Source organism: Salminus brasiliensis, chromosome 19, assembly GCF_030463535.1.
Source record: "Salminus brasiliensis chromosome 19, fSalBra1.hap2, whole genome shotgun sequence".
NCBI classification, from domain to species: domain Eukaryota; kingdom Metazoa; phylum Chordata; class Actinopteri; order Characiformes; family Bryconidae; genus Salminus; species Salminus brasiliensis.
The window spans coordinates 33,809,955-33,822,891 of NC_132896.1; positions in this window are offsets into that span (position 1 = coordinate 33,809,955).

Genomic DNA, 12,937 nt, shown 5'->3' on the forward strand with positions numbered 1-12,937 from the left:
CAGATTGAGGTTAGAGGTTCTCCTGGGGAGGAACTGCAAGAGTGACACCAAATCCCTCCGTCCCCTCCTCCTCTGTCCTCATCACGCCTGCTGTCCATCCTGCTCTGCTCCTCTAAGACAGAGACACTGAGAGAGATACTGTGTGTGTGTGTGTGTGTGTGTGTGTGTGTAAAGAGGGAGTACTGTACTGGTAAAACTTCTTAGACCATCTGAGACAGTTTTACTGTATTTTGTTGCTTTTGGGAAAAAAAAAGAAAGAAAAAGTCAACTTTACAGGAGAAGGAAAAAAACGCCTTACCTTTCAATGAAAGCCAATGTAAAAATATTTAATTCCGAGTCATTTTGAAGCATTTCTACTGGTCCGTTCGCCATGAAACTCTAATACAATGTAAAGAACAACTGCCATATTCATATTTTTCAAAAAATGAAAAGTGCCAAAAATAATGGGACAGCAACAATTTAAAGACTGTAGAAAAAAAACACTTAATTACAGTGAATCCTCGTGCAGCGCCATCTGCAGGAGCCTGAAGATAGGTGACCAATTTTTTGTCTAGGGCTGATAACATTTTAGGCCTTTACACAAGAAGGACAGATGTGTGTTCAGTGGGCCCCCGAGTGGTCCAGCCGAATAAGGCGCTGTCACTAATACTGCTAAATCCTATCAGCCATCAGCTGCCGGGACCTGAGAGAGCACAATTGGTTCTGTGTCGGTCTTCTTAGTCTCGGGAGAGGGGGAGAATGTGTGTGGGTTGGATAATAGGCAGAATGGGTAACATCGGGAACATCTGAGTTCACACTGTTATTAAAGCAACATGGGTAAACACCACCAAATATTGAGAAATTCTGAAATTCGACTTTTCACTGATCTTTCTACTAATCTTCTCTGGTGTTTCCAGACGTTTGGACTCCACAGCAAGACTCCCAAGTGAATCCCAGGTGAATACCACTGTTCTAATCAAATGTGAGCAGTGCAAACATACGCAGTGGGGATGTCTGGAGAGATTCACTGAAAAATAAAGGCAGCAATAATACAGAAGTAGAGAAAGTGGGACTGGTTTCATGCTGATCATTGCCCTTCAGCACTCCTCCAGGCCTCTCCGGGCCTCCTCAGCCCCTACCGTGTGTGTGTGTGTGTGTGTGTGTGTTGCCTGTCCTGAGGGTTTTGTCCTAAAGCACTCGACACATACTCACATTATGCACTTGAGAAACATCAAGCCAGTCTCCACATTAGCTCCTGCGTCCTCCTAACTCCTGAGTCTGGCTTATCTGAAGTTCTCACGCTTCTGTGCAGAGAGACGAGCTACTCCTCGGACAGAGATTTCAGCCCAAGCTCTTAAGCTCACATGCCTGAAGAACGCTGGACGTGATGTTCCTGTGTGCACCTGTAGTGTTTCTTCTGAAATCAAGGGTACTGAAAAAGAGTTTTTGCAGCTAACCTTATGAACACTATATGGACAAAAGTATTGGGACACCTGCTCATTCAGTGTTTCTTCTGAAATTAAGGGTGTTAAAAAGAGCTGATCTTGCTTCTGTTGGGGTAGCTGTCTCTACTGTCCAGAGAAGAAGACTTTCTACTAGATTTTGGAGCTGGAGCATTGCTGTGAGGATTTGATTGCACTAAGACAAGACAAGTGGTAGTGAGGTCAGGATGTTGGATGGTTACCACCCCACCTCATCATCCCCAACTCCCCAACACATCCCAAAAGTGCTGGATGGAGCTCCACCACCATCATTCCAGAGAACACAGTTCTTCTACTGCTCCACAGCTCAATGCTTGGGGGCTTCATACTCCCCTATAGCCCACACCTGACATTATTAGACATGGTGCCAAAAGGTTAATGATGTGTGTGTGTGTGTTCATTTGCACATCTGTATCAGAAATTAGTGTGCAGTCAAGAAGCTGAATGCATTCATTTAAAGGGATGTCAATAAATATTTGGACATGTAATGTATGTATAAATTCGCCACTGATTTTCTGAGAAGGCGCACCACTAGATGTCGGAACATTGCTGTGATGCGTTGATTGCACTTACTGCAAACGTCAGGAGAGGTCAGGTACTGATGTTGGATGATTAGTTCTGCCACTTCAACTACCGGATGGAGCTCGATCATCACTCCAGAGAACCACCAACCCAATGATGGGGGAAGAAACCTCTAGCCCACTCCCTGCATGGGTCATGGTGATCCACTCGTAGAGACGAGGCCACACCTCATTCGTCAGTGACGTTCCCCCTGGCTATACACACCGCAGATCACGGCTTTTGACTCCTACTGTCTTGCAGTTGCTGTGATGTAAAAAGTTGCTACTAAAGAAGCTCCAGTCGGTCTCTGTTCTGCCCGGTGCGCTGTCAGAAACACTGGTAGGAATCTTTCTCTAACATACACACATCATACACACACACACACACACACACATCTGTGCTGACAACCACAGGTGTGAGCGAATGACAGGAACAGAACATCCTCAGACAGACTCTTGGCAGGGGTTAGTATGAGCACACACACACTTACACACTTACACACTCGCATCACACTGCTACACACATATATATTGCGCATGTGTAAATTCCTGGCTTGGGGAGTGGAGAATTTGGTGATATTGACGTTCTAGAATGCAAAATGTGTGGAACCGTTGACTCTAAAGTTCTATAAGGAACCATCTAAATGAGGTTAAGTGGTTCTATGAGTTGTGATGGTTCTATATACTGTAGAACCATTACCTTTTTTACTTTTTTTTCTTTACTATTGCCCAATTTTCTCCCATCTGTCCCCAGTTCAGCTGAACCAATGAACCGACCCACTCACTAGGACTCCCCCCTATCCCCTGCAATGCTCCCGACACTAGGAGGGAGTGGAAACACACCGTTACTCTCATTCATGAATGAGTAAAGCTTATGGCTTATGCTTACTGTCATAGTGTGTAAATGTGTGTGTTTAGCTCTTTGTGGGGACCAGATGTCCAGAGTTTGATGAAATATGGAAAGATGTGTGTGTGTGTGTGTGTGTGTGTGTGTGTGTGTGTGTGTGCTCATGAATACATAGTGTGAGTACAGTGTGGCCCCAGTGGACTGATATCTAATCTTGCATATGGGCCTGCCAGTTCCTGACCTTTCATTACTCTGCTAAACACACATTCATAAGAATAGACAAATATCAGGTTAATTAGTGAGGTAAACACAGGTGGGTGCTTAACCTTGACGTATTCACTGTGAGAGTGTGTGAGAGTGTGTGTGTGTTGGATTTAGTTTCTGTACATATCAGCATGAACTCAGTTAATTAGAAATACACTGTGGAGATGGTATAGATTATAAAGATGCTACAATAACAGTGGCTCTACCTGGAGGAAGGCAGGACGATCTATAATGACAGGATAGGCCCAAAGGTTGCTGCACCTGATGGCATCATTATCATAATAAAAGGCCCACACTACGGTGTCTCCCTCCATAATGGGGAGACCATGTGGCTTATTTAGTGTACAACAGGAAGAGCCGCAACAGTCCTCGCTGTTACATAAGCAAAAGGTCTAAAACTGGTCTAGACATGAAGGTGAGAGAACTTGAATTGTGGACACTCATTCATTCGCATACACACAGATGTGAAAAGTACTGCCACAAACATCATGAAGCTGCTGGCACCATGCTGCCTAATAATGCCAGGCGTGGGCTATAGAGGGGTGTATGTAAAGCCCCCCAGCAGCATTGAGCTGTGGAGCAGTGGAAGAACTGTGTTCTCTGGAATGATGGTGGTGGAGCTCCATCCAGTACTTTTGCGATGAGGTGAGGTGGGGTGATGATCATCATCCAACATCCCGACCTCACTAAAGCTCATATCACTGAGTACAATCAAACCCTCACAGCAATGCAGCTCCAAAATCGAGAAGAATGCCTTCCCAACTTTTATTGGAAGTGAATGGATCATTTTAGTCCACTCTTCCACATTTCAACTAGAGCTTCTCTGCACCCATCTGATGTTCTAGATAAAGACTGGCGTTGAGTTCTTTTGACTTTGTGGTTATTTAAAAAGTCACAAAGGTCCTGCAAAGAAGGACAACCAATGAAACAAGGTAATGTGCCCCCAAGGCTCACTGATGCTCATGGAGGTCCCACCTTACAACATTCAGGACTCAAATGATCGTAAGTACGATCGCTATGTACGTATTTGCTCTATAATCTACAGTCTGTCCCCGATTTCCAAAGTTCAGTGTATTTTCACGTCAGCATGACCTGAAATATCACTTTACACTGTCAAAAGTACAGAAGCTGGAAGCCTTGGTGTAGTCATGGATGATCAGTTATTGTTCTCAAGCCATGTTCCAAACGTAACCCGGTCATGCAGATTTCTCCTGTACATCATCCGGAGATTTCCACCCTTCCTCTCTAGAGAGTCGCCCAGATGCTCGATCAGTCTCTCATCACTTTGAGACTTGACCACTGCAGCTCTCTTCTGGCTGGTCTCCCTCTGTGCACCATCAGACCCCTGCAACTTATCCAGAGTGCAGCGGGTCGGGTCGTCTTCAACGTTTCTAAGTTCAGCTCCTCCTCTGCTGCGTTGTCTCTTTACTGGCTTCCAGTAGCTGCTGCCCAGGTCATCAGATTCAAACCCCTGACTCTGGCCTACAAAGCCAAGACTGGACCAGCCAGCCCCTCCGTACTTGATGGCAATGGTCAAAAGCCGATCTGCACCGAGAGCCCTTCCAGCTTCAAGTGTGGCTCGGCTCGACCCGTCGTCCTTTAAGATCCACGGAAGACGAGCGTCCAGACTTTTTTCTGTCCTGCACCGAAGTCGTGGAATGAACTTTCCCTGTGTGTCCGAACAGCAGAGTCCAACGCTCGCTGTCCTCAAACCCAGACTGAAGACCCTCCTCTTCTGAGAGGACTTGGGTGAAGAGTAGAGTATTATGGTCTCCATATTGACTCTAAGATTAGAGGATCTATGAATTTTTTGTCTATTTAAACTAGCTGAGGTTCTTCTAGAGTAAACAGTGAAGCTCTTTTGTAGGTCACTCTGGAGAAGAGCGTCTGCTAAATGCCTTAAATGTAAAAGTACAGGATAATTGAACGGTTCTTCAGTTTGAGCCTCTTAAGGTGCTTTGAGGAACCCTCAAGAAAAGGTTTTCGGAAGAAAAGGGTTCCCTAGAGGTTTTACGAAGCACCTTACAAGGTTCCTTCCTGAAGGATCTTATACATCTATTAGTCTATATCACAATAACGCTCCTTATAAGAATGATCAAAAGTTTCCATGCAGCCAGATGATGCAGTTTTCTTGGACTCAACAAGCCGGTTTACTCGCCCTCCAGTACTGTGTACTTTCCACAGAGAAAAAGCAAAGGCAGATGCAGACGGAGAACCTACCGTAAGCTCCACTGCAATCCTACAAAGTTCAGTTCCAGCCGTAATCTTCCACACTAAACTGAGCCAATCCGTACCTTCAGGAGACCTTGATTAGCTGGAGCAGGTGCGTTAGATTGGGGCTGGAGCTGAACTCTGTAGAGTTTTGGGTTTTTTTTTCCTCTCTTTTTCTTCGCTTTATTGAGTTTTTGGATGCCACAGACCTGTTTCCATAGTAACCATGCTTTAATTTGTGCCACCAGTGACAGCAATTTAAGGGATTAAAAGGTGCTCTGTTTGGGAAATGTCGAGAAGACATAAAGTTAAACTTTGTGAATGTTTGAATCGCCTCAGTGTTCAAAGAAGTTTGTGCTTCCCAGTATTTCCAGTAGGGGGAGTTTACTGCGAGTCCTGTTCATTGCTTTTACATGCCTTTATTACACTGGTTACCGTGGTTTCCAGTACCATGGTAAGTGGATTTGTATTGGTATACACTGATTAGTCATAACTTTAACACCACCTGCCTAATATTGAGTAGTGCTGAACTGACCATCGAGGCTTGGACTCCACAAGACTTCTGAAGGCATCCTGGCACCAAGACAAGATGATAGCTGGAGATCCTTTAAGTCCTGTAAGTTGTGAGGTGGGGCCTCCATGAGCATCAGTGAAGAGTAGAGTTCCTTGAAGCGGGCATGCTGAATGCTTGTGAGGCTGCTTGGTAAGATGTTAGCCTAAGAGCTAACCTAAGAGCCTCACAACCACCAGCTTTGCTTGAGCTTCAAAGCCAAGCTAGAAGGATGTTCTAGTGAAGGGCCTTACTCAAGCACCCAACAGTGGCAGTTTGCCGAGCCCGGGGATTGAACCCACAACCCTCCCATCAATAGCCTGGAGCTCTAACCTCTGAGGCACCAGGCGTGTGCAAGCTTCTAGTGTCGGGGCATTGCTAGTGATAGGAGGAGTTTATCTGAACAGGGGTTGGGTAATTGGTCTTCCAGATTGGGAGGAAAATTTTGTAAATTCCGAATAAATTATTATGATACATTTCCAAATTTTCGATTTATGCAACACTTGTGTTTGTTTGTAGACAATGAAATATTACTAAATGTCATCTAAACAGCGAAGCCAAACCAAGCCGATCACGCTAAGCTCTGAGGGGCCTGTGTTGGCCTGCGCTCCGTCCCAAACCCGGAGCAGCTGCCGGGATGTTCTTGCGCCTCCCCAGCCGTAACAGCAGGCTGATCAGGAGGCTGTGAGATGAATCTGTCTTAAAGAACAACATGACAGCTTTGATGAGTGGATATGCTGCTGAAGCTACACCTCATTATCAAGGAATTAGGCATGATTAAGAAATGAAAAGCGCTAGCTTTGGATGCTAATGAGCTACAAAGAGCGCTCTGCCAGACTGGAGAGGCATTTGGCATGAAGCTAGCGCCGGAGCGGTGCGAATTTAGCATTAGACACCTTTCTTTACATCTGCTTTAAGAGAACGGAGACCACCTCTGAGGGATAGCACTCTTTACACACATACTACAGTATATACACACACTAACACATGCATACACACACACACACACACACACACTGGCATACATACATGGGCAACAGCTACAACTTAAATATCAATATGTGGCTCATATATCAATTTACACATGCGCTGAATTGCATTATACGGACAAAAGTATTGGGACACTTGCTCATTCAAGTGTATTATCAGATGCCAGAGCAACTGTCTACTAGATTTTGGAGCAGTATTGCGGTGAGAATTTGATTGCATTCAGTGATGAGCATTAATGAGGTCAGGATGTTGAAAGGTCACCATCACTGATTCTAATCCTAATCATATTTTATGGTTAATCTGGCCTATCAGCCCAGCTCCTGGAGGCCTAACCAATGGGAGAACTCACTCAGCTATATTTATAATTAGGCGACAGGGGAACCAATTTCTGATTAGTTTTTTTTTTTTTAATCTAACAATGAAATGAGAGCATTATTATAATACTTGTGTCATACAACAAGCATAATGATCCTACAGACACATTTCCTAGCTGCTAGAAATCATCAAACCTTCTCTGAAGGCCTAGAAGACCAGGAGGGTTCCCCGCTGCACAGTATATCAAAACGTTTTTGATATCAATTCAATCAAACGACTTTATGCATTTGTGTCATTTCTCTCGGCGTCCCATGTTCATTGTTCGGCGCAGATACTGCAGCACATGTGTCTAGACGCAGCACAGCGTTCTGATTGGTCTCTTTGGGAGGAGGGCAAGAAACTTATTACACTGGTTCTTTGATCCAGGAAGTGCCTTCAGTGCCTTCGCTGACACAGGCTTCGAAAGCATGTCTAGCCCCTTGACACACACACACACACACACACACACACACACACACACGCATGTACACACATGCATGCTCCAGAAGTGTGTCACAAGAGTGAGAAGTATTTCACCAAGTTGGCATAATGAAATGCCAAGGACTGACCTTCTGTCCTAAAAGCAAATCCGAGAGAGTCTGCAGAGACCAGAACGGTGCTGTAAGGGCACAATCTGGAAGTGCACACACACACACACACACACACACACTCTCTCACATGTAACACTGTCATGACATCAACTATTATATATTATCTGTCATGGACTCCCCTTATAATGAGCACCCATTGCTGGCACACACAGCTTGTCTAGTCCATGCACTGCTAGAAGTGCTGCCAATAGAATAGGACTCTCTGGAGCAGATCAACATCATGAACCTATTGGCACGCTGCCTACTGCCCAGCATAGTGGACTAGAGGGGTATAAAGCCCCCCAGCATTGAGCTGTGTAGCAGTGGAGGAACTGTGAGGAACTCTGGAATGATGGTGGTGGAGCTCCATCCAGTACATTTGGAATGAGGTGGAGAGTTGGGGATGACGAGTGGGACCTCACTCTCTTATGCTCTTATTATTGAATGCAATCAAATCCTCACAGCAATGCTGCTTCAAAATCTAGTAGAAAGTCTTCTACTCTGGACAGTCGAGACAGTTACTCCAACAAAAGCAGGATCAGCTCTTTTTAATACCCTTGATTTTGGAAGAAACATTGAATGAGCAGGTGTCCCAATACTTTTGTCCTTATAGTGTTCATATGATTTTGCCACTGTGAATATTTTTTTTATTTCTTGTTGGGTTCTATTCAAGATGTATTTCTTGCAAAGTTAAATGACATTTATATCCTGAAAATGTACAGAAACCTCCCAACACACACACACACACACACACACACATACAGGGATACGCACAGATACACACATACATGCCATCAAAGTCAACAGGAATTACCAAACATTCACAAAAATGACATCAGATGAGCTTCCTCCTGCTCGCTGTCCTCCAGAGAGGAAATGTTTAAGGACAGAAAACACACAGGGGTGCCGCAGGGGGCGTCCAAAAGCGCTGTCACTCAAACACACACCCCACGAAACTGGGGAGGAGTTCCTGTGGCCCTGCATGATGTAAGTCTACAGTGGGGCCTGAAAGAATGAGGGATGAGGAAAGAATGAACTTGCAAGTGTAAATGATTTATTTAAGACGCTAACACACACACACACACACACACATTTATATATATATATATATATATATATATATATATATATATATATATATATATATATACACACACAAACACACACACTCACTCTGATCAAAGCAGATGTGAGGGGCCTCCTGGGAAGCCCTGAATGGATTGCAGAGGGAACAGCATTAAGAGAGGGATGAAAAGAAAGGAGGAGGCTGAGAGAGAAGAGAGAGCTCTGCTGATAGAGAGAGAGGGACGGCTTTACAGATTATAGACACCCCCCACTGCCGTCCCACCAAGCCTCAAAGTCATCTTCTTTCATTTTCTTATGTCTGTCTTATCCTTATTAGAAGAAGAATAAGGAATTTGTCATCTCTCATAGGTTAGGCCATCTAAGCATGTCTGTGCTGCAGACACTTACTGTCCGCTTTATTGGAAACACCTACTTGTGCTTCCAGGCATGTCCACATGCAGCTCATCTGCTGACGCACAGTTTATCAGCTGCCTTCTACTCCATTCATCACAGGTTAGTTTCGGTGTCGGACCATTCTCAACTCAATGTTGCTCCAATGAAAAGATATGGGGGGGGGACAGTGGTGGTTCAGCAGTCAGAGCTCTGGGATGTTTTGATGACAAGGTTGTGGGTTCGATACCCGGGCTTGGCAAGCTGCCACTGTTGGGCCCTTGAGCAATATGGTTGTCTTGTCTTTACTTGTATTACACCGGGCCCCACGACTCCAACAATTCGACCCAAAATACAAAATTAATAAATTTTAGTCCATGTCAGTCATAGGCCCGTCCTAGCACAGGCCCTCACCCCCATACGGTGCCCCTGACTTCTGCAGATAAGTTTTCCAGTGGTAGGATTATCTCTGGTGGGTTGGTGAGACATGGAGGAGGTTTTGGTGAGACCTTGTTAAAATAAGGAATTCAAATAATTAGGAAATAATACAATAAAATAAATGTATTAAATAAAATATTTAATAAAAATATTTAAAAATCAAGGAAAATAATCTCAAAGGAATCCAGTGGCAGTCAGCAGATAGTGACCCTGCCAGATTCTCAATCTTTGCAAAATCATCGTCTGTATTGAAAAACTGTGGTTAGACATGAGAGATTTTCAGACTTTGGACTTAAAAGTATATATATATTTTCAAGGACTTTCAAAGCCTTCTAGTGTGAGTTTAGCAGTAATATTAACTTCTATATAATGTATTTACTGTATATTATATTATCTGATATTATATATTCTATTATACTGTATACTGTATAGTATATTATCACTGTCATGCAAAAGCCTTCAGTGGAAATCAATATAGATAAAATTATGGTTCTATAGGTCCATTCATCATGAAATCTGAAATAATTTCAATAATAACTACTGATTTTAGGCTATGTCAGACGAAGATACAAGGTTTTTGCATGACAGTGATGATTAAATGTAATGTGTATTAATTGCTATCACAATTATTATTATTATTATTATTATTATTATTATTATTATTATTATATTTTTTTACTGGATGACAAACTGAGTCTGTCGGTTGTTTTTTTTATTATGTATAAATTTAATGAATTAAAAGATAGTTCTAAAAGGATTCCACTGTCGTTATGAACCAAGAACCTATTTCAGTACTTTAAAGGAACCTAAATTAGCTTGGTCCAGGCGTTAATGCTGATAGCGGCATTTCAGCACACTAGTCCAGTCCACATGTCAAGACTTCAGAGAGGTTGGATTAAGGTTGGTAGAACTTCCTCAATTCTTCAAGTGACGATAAATTAACGTGGATATTATTTGTTTATTTTGTCGTTCGGGGGCAGCGGTTAGAGCAATGGGCTATTGATAACAAGGTTGTGGGTTTGATTCCTGGGCTTGGCAAGCTGCCACTGTTGGGCCCTTAAGCAAGGCTCTTTACCCTCTCTGCTCCCCAGGTGCTGGAGTTGGCTTCCCACCGCTCTGGGTGTGTGTGTGTATTCACTGCCCCTAGTTCACTAGTGTGTGTGTGTGTTCACTACCACAGATGGGTTAAATGCGGAGGACATGTTTCGGTGTACAGTGACAAATACATGCACCTTATTTATTTACAGTTGAAACCAGACATTTACATACACTATATAAAAAGACATAAAAGAAAGATGCATTTCGTACAGTTTAAGGGCAATGGTACCAAATACTAATGAAATGTAGTTAAACTTTTGACTTTGATGAAAGTAATAAATTACATTATTCTGGCATTTAGCAAATATATAATAATAGATAATAATACCAAATTTTGGTAATCCTAATTGACCTAGAACGGGAAAATTTTATTCTAATTTTATGTCAGACAAAAAATTATGTCAGAAAAAATGCATATGTCTTTCTATATAGTGTATGTAAACATCTGGTTTCAACTGTATCTTTATTTAGATTTTTTTTTCCTCCTTCAACAAGCCTGCTCAATACTTTACTACAATGGCTCCCTCTGTCTGTTGTCCTGTCTTGTCGTACATTGTTAATTTTGTTTTGTAACTGCCTCTTTCCCCTCAAACCAAAGAAAGAAAGAAAGAAATGAAAAAAGTGATGATGAGACTGAAGTCTGAGTTTCTGATTAAAAACCTGGTCACAAATAGCAGATATGGTCGTCTTGTCTTGACTTGTAGATATTACACCAGGCCCCACGACTCCAACAAAATACAAAATTAATAATTTTTAGTCCCTCACCCCCATACGGCACCTCTGACTTCTGCAATGGTAGGATTATCTCTGGTGGGTTGGTGAGACATGGAGGAGGTCTTGGTGAGACCTTGTTAAAATAAGGAATTAAAATAATTAGAAAATAATACAATAAAATAAAATATAAAAATATAAAAAAATCAGGGGATATAATCTCAAAGGAATCCAGTGGCAGTCAGCAGATAGTGACCCTGCCAGATTCTCAATCTTTGCAAAATCATTGTCTGTATTAAAAAACAGTGGTTAGTGAGAAATTTTTAGACTTTGGTCTTTAAAAAGTATTTTCAAGGACTTTCAAAGCCTTCTAGTGTGAGTTTAGCAGTAACATTAACTTCTATATAATGTATTTACTGTATATTATATTATATTATATTATATTATATTTTATATCATACTATATACTGTATAGTATATTAGCACTGTCATGCAAAAGCCTTCTAAATGTTCAGTGGAAATAAATATAAATAAAATGATGGTCCTATAGGTCCATTCATCATTAATTTGAAATAATTTCATTAATAGCTACTGATTTTAGGTTATGTCAGACAAAGATACAAGGTTTTTGCATGACAGCGATGATACAAAAAAAGAAAAACAGGTGGAGGTGTTTGTTTGGCAGTGGAAATGCTAAAATGCTCGTGATAAACAGGACAGTGATTGTCAACACAGGTCTCAAAACTGTCAGAAAGATCAGAAGTTTCCTCGCTTAGACTTTCATCCGTCTGCAGAGCAGAAAACAAAACACCTGAAGACGGGCACTTAAGTTGTTTTACGTGGTGAGACCTCCAGCGAGGCCCTGAATCCTGACCCTTGACTCCGCCAAGGCTTACAGCCGACAGCTACAATCGAAAGGAGTCTCGAGTGCAAAGCATTTCCTTTTTCCATCACGAAGCCGTTCTGTATTTGATGCCGCTCGGCAAACAACGTGCGGAAGCAAAAGTATACGCCCGGAGCCTGGAGGCTTTCATGTTTGTTTCTAATAAGGAAACGGCTTCGGAGCGGCACCGGAGAGATGATTTATTTTAGTGTAATAGCAGGCGAGAGATTGTGTTTATTGATGGAATGTGTGAGTAAATTAGTCGACAGGACTGAGAATAGCAGACTGCGAGCATGAGAGATTCATTTAAAGGCTGTGCGGGCTTTGTTATCTTTATTGAACAGACTCCCAAACAAATTGTCTCTGCGAGTTTGTGCATGTTAGTGTGTGTGTGTGTGTGTGTGTGTGTGTGTGTGCTGGGGTTGGCGTGTGTGCTCAGAAATAGCAGTCTCTTAATGGCACAATCTTAAGTGAATTCTCCACAAACACTACAGCACATTAAGCGCACGGTTATCATCCCATTTCC